At 40.4% G+C, this 8,192-nt stretch overlaps 1 long non-coding RNA gene across 1 annotated transcript; it reads right to left on the reverse strand.

Moving 5' to 3' along the window:
• On the reverse strand, window positions 243-7,949 carry LOC109232200. The gene is made up of 2 exons (XR_002068922.1): window positions 7,816-7,949; window positions 243-571 (listed from the first exon to the last, which is right to left on the reverse strand). It is a non-coding gene; the product is annotated as an uncharacterized LOC109232200 (long non-coding RNA).

Below are 8,192 nucleotides of genomic sequence, written 5' to 3' on the forward strand. Positions count from 1 at the left end.
GAAAGTGTTCTTAGCAGCCTTGTAGCCTCTCGAAGATAAGTATAGAAGTCTTCGTACCAATCCGCAAGACTCTACTAGACTCACTCATGACTCATGAGACCCAAGTGAACCTAGTGTTCTGATACCAAGTTGTCACCATCCAAAACCCATTATAGTCGTGATGGCGCCCAACGTCGTCGTTAGGCAAGCCAACGGTGAACTATCACGTTAATTATTCATTTTACTACTTATGAAATTATAAATTTTATTAGGCTAAGAAATTTACTCATTTAAAATCATGGGTACATAAGTAATTAGCAAGGCATAAGAATAAAGGGTGAAAATAATGTGCATACCCGTAGACATCAACTAGAATATCCCAAAACCTGATGTCACAAGTGCATGAGCATTAACTAAGGAGTACAATAATAATACAACATCTTTCTGGAATGTAAATTAGACAGGATAAAGCAAATAATACGATGGAGATTCTGTGGGCTGCGATACGTAGCCAGGAATGCAGCTCACCATAAAGTCTCCTTAGCAGTTGCGCCTACGCGCCAAGATGATCGCCAGATGAACCTGACAGATCCTGCACATTAGTGCATAAGTGTAGAATGAGTATGTAAATCAACGCGTACCCACTAAGTATCTAGCCTAACTCTGGAGAAATAGTGACGAGGAGTCGACATCGACACTTACTAGTGGTCCACTAAATCAGTATGATAAATCATAAACAGATATAAAGCACAACAGTAATAATGATGTAAAATGATAACTAACATAATCCTCCAACATTTCTTTTGACGATATAAATCACTCAAATCTCCTATACTATCTTAACATCCCAGAGCATCAAATTCAATCTCAAACGAATGAGGAGTACAATACAAATGTCAGGTCTCAATAAAAGGGGAATCTCATGAATATGCAGACTGCTAGCAATATAACGCACGATTATATCGAGGACGTACGGCCCGATCAAGAGTGGTGTATACACTGCCGAGGGTCGACCGGCGCGAACCGGAAATGCATCTCAATATACTGCCGAGGCATTCGGCCCGATCCTCAGGAAAGGAAGAAACTTATTCAATTACAAGTCGTGTTCTTACAACACTGGTGCAGGAGCATAAAGTAAACATGACTTTTATCTTTTATAAAATATCTCGCCAAACAACTTAAGGTGATAAAACTCGGCCTAATATATTCCCAAATCAATTTCAATTAGAAATTCACTTAATTATGCAAGCAAAAAAGAGTTCAAATGATTCAAATATTACATGATGAGGTCCTAAACCTACCCGGACATAAACATGTTTTTAGCTACGTATGGACTCTCTTCACCTCGTGCGTACGTAGCACCCACAACTAGTAGCACATAAGAAAATTTAATACCTATGGGTGGGTTCCCCCTCACAAAGTTAGACATGAGACTTACCTCGCTCCGAAGTTCCATAACCGGCTCCAACGCCTCTCTAACACCTCAAACCAATGCCCATCGATCCGAAACTAGTCAATCAATGTGAAAATCAATCAAAATATACTCCAATGCGTATAATTTAACAATTTCTAATAATTCTCAACTCCGCTCGAAAAGTCAAGCCTCACGCACACGTGCCTGGATTCTGAGAATTTTCGAAGATAAACTTTACCCATAATGCTACGAACTCAAATATATGATTTATTCCAAATTCTATGTCCAATTTTGTGGTCAAAATCCAAAAATATAATTTCGAGGTTTTTCTTCAAAATCCCACAAATTTCCACGTTATAATCCTTATAGAATCCATGTAATTAACTACAATATGTGGGAATTACTTACCTTGCAATAGATGATGAAAATCTTCCCTCCAAGAGCTCCAAGAATTGCCCAACCAAATGAAAATGTTAGAAAAATGCGCTAAGACCTGAAATAAAAACTCACTGCCCAAGCGACTTTCGCATCTGCGGACGAATAGCCGCTCTACGGCTCCGCACCTATGAAAATCCATCACAGGTGTGGCTCCAACTCAAGCCAATAGCCTTCACTTCTGCGATCCAAAAAGCGCATCTGCGCTTCCGCTTCTGCGGAAACAGGCGCTTCTGCGCTCACGCACCTGCGTGACCAAGTTAGCTTCTGCAGCCCTAGGCCATCTTGGCTAATTCCGTTTCTGCGACCTCTCCTCCGCATCTGCGACCTCGTAGGTGCGGAATATTCCTCGCACATGTGCTCCCAGGCCTCCTATATAAATCTCGCACTTGCGACGAACCACCGCACCTTTGTGACCGCACCTACGGCCACTCCTTCCGCAGGTACGATGACACTAGACTTCAGCAACAACAGCATCCCTCTAAGCCCAAATTTCAGTCAATTTTCAATCTGAATCAAACCCGAGGCCCCCGGGACCCCATCCAAACATACTGACACGTCCTAAAACATAATAAAAACTTTAAAGACTCAAATCACATCAAACAACGTCAAAACTACGAATCAACGATCAAAATCCCTTCTTTTAACTCTCAAACATTCCAACATCGACGAACGCGTCCGCTTCATACTTAAACACTCCAGAATGATGCCAAACTTTACGTATAAGTCATAAATCACGATACAAACCTATTCCAAGGCTCGGAACCCCAAATGGACATTGATAACACCAAAGTTCACTTCAAACCAAACTTAAAAAATCCAAAAATCTTCAAAATGCTAACTTTTCATAATAAGCGCCGAAATGATCCCGGACCACCCCGATACTCAACCCGGATATTCTCCCAAGTCCGAAATCATCATACAAAGCTATTGGAACCTTCAAATCCCAATTCTGGGGCATTTTACTCAAAAGTCAAACCTTGATCAATTCTTCCAACTTAAAGCTTCCGAATTGAGAATTTTCCACATGGATCAAGTCCGAACTTCCCTAAATTCGATTACGACTATGCGTACAATTCATAATACATGAAGTGAATCTATTCGAGGCCTCAACCGCCGAATGACTTGCTAGAGATCAAAATAATTGGTTCGGTCGTTACAGTGCATTCCCGCCTCTTCCACTTCTTGTGATAATCGCCATAGCATGCCCCGTATTGTTACCACCCTTTGGGTTTACCACTGTGTCACTTGGTAGTGCACCCTTAAGACGAGAATTTAGAGCTTGACAGATTTTTCCCATTTAAACTTCTAGATTTCGGATTGATGTGTTGTGTGAAGCAAGTTGGGCATCCGAATCGGCATTCTTTTCCATCATTTACTTGAACATATTCTCAATACGTCCCATCTCATTGTTTGAAGAACTTGAACCATGCGAATGATAAAAAGGTGGGTGTCACGACCCCAGTTCGCCCTCCGTGAACTATCGTGACGGCACCTAGTCTCTACGACTAGATAAGCCTAACAAAAATGCGGAAAAAGAAACAACAGAATAAAACTAGCCAAAAACTGCGGAATAACATAATGAAACATTTAAGATGCCGCTCGGCATATACAATACAAACTCTCAAACTGAAACTACATTTCCCAAAAACCCGGAATCTCATGAAATCACAAGCTATGCAATAACTACAAAGTGTTCTAACTTCAGAGTGTCTAAACAAAAGAAAAAATACATAAGGGCTATAATGCAAAGAGAGAGTAGATAAGGACTACTCGATCTGCGGACGTGGCAGATATACCTCAAAGTCTCTAGAGATCACCTCGCCTCGCTAACGATATGGCTGAGTCGATGTACCTGGATCTACACACGGAAAACATGTGCAGGAAAGGGCATGAGTACACCACAACGGTACCCAGTAAGTGCCAAGCCTAACCTCAGTCGGGTAGTGACAAGGAAGGTCAGGGCTACTGGTTAAAAAATATAAAGCTAGGTAAGATAGTGTAAGGTGCAATAGTATAATCAAAAAAGTATTAGAAAATGAGAAGAAATCAGAGACAAATATACACTCAGTACACAGAAACATCGACAGGGGATCTCCCGGGATCCTGTCACGTAGTCCCAAATGTAAATACTCGGGGATCTCTCAGTATCCTTAATATGTGTGCTAGGGATCTCTTGGTATCCCGAGGATCTCTTGGTATCCTCAATATATGTACTTGGGATCTCTAGTTATCCCGAGGATCTCTTGGTATCCTCAATATATGTGATGGGGATCTCTCGGTATCCCGCACTACAGTAAAAATCAATATATGTGCAGGGGATCTCCGGAATACTCATCCGTAGTCCCAAAATAAAAAGGCAACAATATCAAGGAAAGAATCCACAATTTCAATCAAGAGCGAAACAATATGAAGTAACACAGTATAATGATAAGAATAACAACAATTACAACAGAGAAAATATCGCAGAAAGAATACAGCTCAACACAGAGATAGCAACCGGGGATCTACCAGGATACCGTCTTGTAGCCCCCAAATATAAATATCTAGCAACCGGGGATCTACCAAGATACCGTCCTGTAGCCCCCAAATGTAAATATCCAGCAACCGGGGATCTACCAGGATATCGTCCTGTAGCCCCCAAATGTAAATACCCAGTACTGGGGGAAATCTACCGGGTGCAATCCCGTAGTTCTATATAACTGTGCAGGGGGATCTAGCGGAATACCACATCCGTAGTCCCAAATAAACAGACAAGGGGGGATCTACCGGGAACCGCCCATAGTCCCAATGTAAACACGCAGCAACAACACAAGGATAATCAACTCAAACCAATTAATATCAAAATGGACAGGTAATTCTAACCTAACATGCTGCACAGAGCTCACATAAACAGTTTAAGCAGATAGGACAATTAATATACTTAAGCATGCTTCCCTAAACTACGCAGTAGGCTTAAAATACAAGAAATGTTCAAGAAGAAAGAAATACAGTTAATTTACTTAATGAAAAACGGGTTTCCAACAATTAGCACGTGTACGAACTCATCACCTCACGTACACGGCATTCATATAACAACAATACCAAATCCTAGGGGGAATGTCCCCCACACAAGGTTAGACAAGCCACTTACCTCGATGCCAGGAACACAATTCAAGCCTCAACTACCGCTTTATCTCTTGTTTCCACCACCAATTCGCTTGTATCTAGCCACAATTTACTTAACGATATCAATAAATGCTAAATGAATCAATTCTAATGCATTGAAATAGGTTTTCTAAAGATTTCCCCCAAAAGTCAAAAACCAACCCCGGGCCCACATGGTCAAAACCCGAGGTTCGAACCAAAACCAGATTACCCATTCACCCACGAACTCAAATATATAATTTGTTTTGACATCGAACCCCAAATCGAGGTCTAAATCCCCAAAATTTGAAAATCCTAAGTTCTACCCAAAACACTTATTTCCCCCATGAAAACCCTTGATTTTGAGTTGAAATCATGTGAAAATATGTTATTGCTTAAATAAAATGAGTTAGAAATGACTTACAATCGATTTGGAGAAGAACTTTTCTTAGAAAATCGCCCAAGAGAGCTTAGGGCTTGAGGGAGTTTGAAAAAAGAAGAATTTTCGGCTAAGTTATGATTTACACAGACGCAGATATCGCATTTGTGATGATATGTTTGCAAATGAGAACTCGCAATTGCGGCCAAAGCTTTGCAATTACGAAGGATGGCCTATCTCTGCTTTCTTCGCAAATGCGAACACTGTTCCCAATTGCGGTGCCTGCTAAGGTCGCATTTGCGACATAAGCCTCGCAAATGCTAAGGTTCCCTACCCCAACCCATTATCGTAATTGCGATGCTTCTTCGCAAATGCGAGCTCGCATTTGCGAGCCATGCGAACAGGCCTGCAACACACAGCAGTTTTCCTAAGTCCAATTTCACTCCGTGGCCTATCCAAAACTCATCCGAGCCCTCGGGGCTCCAAACCAAACATGCACGCAAGTCTAAAAATATCGTATGGACTTGCTCGTGCGATCAAATCATCAAAATAACATCAGTGACTATGAATTTAGCATCAAAAATCAAAGAAAAATCCCAAGAACTCTTAAGTTTCAAGTTTCACAACCGAGGGTCCGATTCACGTCATATGAAGTCCGTTTCTTACCAAATTTTGCAAGCACAACTTAAATACCATAGAAGACCTGTACCGGGCTCCGGAACCAAAATATAGGCCCCATACCACAAAATTCAAACACATTTAAGTTTCCAAAAACTCTTAAAATTTCAGTTAAACAATTTTCTTCAAAAATTCATTTCTCGGGCTTGGGACCTCGAAATTAAATTCCAGGCATACGCCCAAGTCCCATATTTTTCTACGCACCCTCCGGGACCGTCAAATCACGGGTCCGGATTCGTTTATCCAAAATATTGACCGAAGTCAACTTAAATTAAATTTTAAATGCCAAATTAGCATTTTTATCAAATTTCCCCATAAAAGCGTTTCGGATACACGCCCGGACCGCACACGCAAATCGAGGTGAGATAAAAAGAGGCTTTTTAGGGCCTCAAAACACAAAATTAACTTATAAATCAAGTGATAACCTTACAGTGGGTTGCTCTGATGTTGATACATTGGGGGCCTTTGAAAACCCGACCCTGGTTGCCTTGATTGTTACCCCAATTTCCTTGGTTGTTGCCTCCCCAATTTCCTTGGTTGTTGTTGTTATGACAATTCCCTTGATTGTTAGAAATCCAATTGCCATGATTGTTTTATGTACGCTATTGTTGTTGGTTTGGGCCTTGGAAGTTATTTCTTAGACCTTAAAAATTGTTCACATATTGCACTTCCTCCTCTTGCTCATTATAAGAATCATCTTGATCAAAATTACCATCATCTTTCACATAGTTCTCCACTAGAATTTACACTTGTGGACCCTTAGTACTCCTCTTGTTCACCAAAACATTCACTCCCTCCAGAGTAGGGCTGCTTATCGGGCGGATCGGGCGGTTATTTACTCTTAACGGTTCGGCTTATCGGTTATCAGCTTTTAAATGTATTAATCCGCTAGCCACCCGATAAGATATCGGGGAGCTTGGCATCGGTTTAACTATTATCGGGCGGTTTATCGACCTAGTTCAATCTGTATTCAGAGGACTATTTTGGTTTTTCATGTTACGTTGTTAATGCGTTACTAATAATTAGTACATGCTAGCAAAAAGCCAACAGTGCTTCAGCACTTCCAAACCTATTTCTTGCCTTCAACTTCTCATGTTGCCTCTGACTCAGCATCTGCTGTCTTTCCATCCTTTGCTACCTCCATTTTTAACAACTCAATCTTGTTTTTCAAATATGTGGAACTCACAACATCTTCCATAACCTTGGTAATTTCATTGTCCGAGATTCACCAAGCCTAATGTAAACAAGCATCTTTCTTGGTTAACAATAAGCATAAATAGGTAGTTTTAGAAATGCAATAAGAATGAAAATAGATGTAAGTTCTAACCAATATTTAGTTCAAAACATCCACGCACATAAAAAGTCCCAGATAAAGACTGGCTAGAACCACAGCACAACGGGAGCAGAACCAGAAATAATAAAATAAGCTGACTTATTGTATTTCTCCAGTCTGGTGGCTGTTGCAGCAATACTAACTTTGTTTTGGCACCTATTTTCCCAATAATAGCAACAACTTAAGTAGAAAGCACAAGGTATTATCCAGTATGATGCTTAGAACCTAGAGAATACTATTACCACTAGTCTACTACTAACCACAATGCTTGATCTTTTATCATCACCAACAAATAACTTACCAAATATATTAACGCTTACCAAAAAAACCTTTATTTTAACCTTCTTTTTGTTTAGGTTATTCATAAGGTCTAGTTAATCTTTCTAACTATTCTAATCTGCGAAAATCAAAAGATGTGTAGATTTTCATTGCTTTTAAGCTTGAATATGAATACTAAACTAGTAAACTTACCATCTGCTGGTGCCTGCTCTGGCTATGGCGAGAGGGAAAGGCGAGCGGGAAGGCGAGTCGGCGAGAGGGAGAGGTCAGGCGAGCCTCGAGGTCGAGAGAGCTGGCGGCTGGGTTGTGAATTATTGTTGCTCGTGAGAATTGAGATCTGACTTATGAGTGTAGGGTTTAATATAATAATACTATACTGGTCCATTCATTAGTCATTAAGTGTGAAAGGAATTTTTATTATTTAATATACATATGGATAGAAAATTTCTACATAGATTCTTAACGGGTTAACGGATTATCCGTTAAGAAAATTGAATAATCTGCCCCCAAACCGATAAGCCGTTAATAAAAAAATTACAATCTGTTCCCCATCCGTTAAACCGATAACC

Source organism: Nicotiana attenuata, chromosome 9 (genome assembly GCF_001879085.1).
Source record: "Nicotiana attenuata strain UT chromosome 9, NIATTr2, whole genome shotgun sequence".
Classification (NCBI taxonomy): Eukaryota; Viridiplantae; Streptophyta; class Magnoliopsida; order Solanales; family Solanaceae; genus Nicotiana; species Nicotiana attenuata.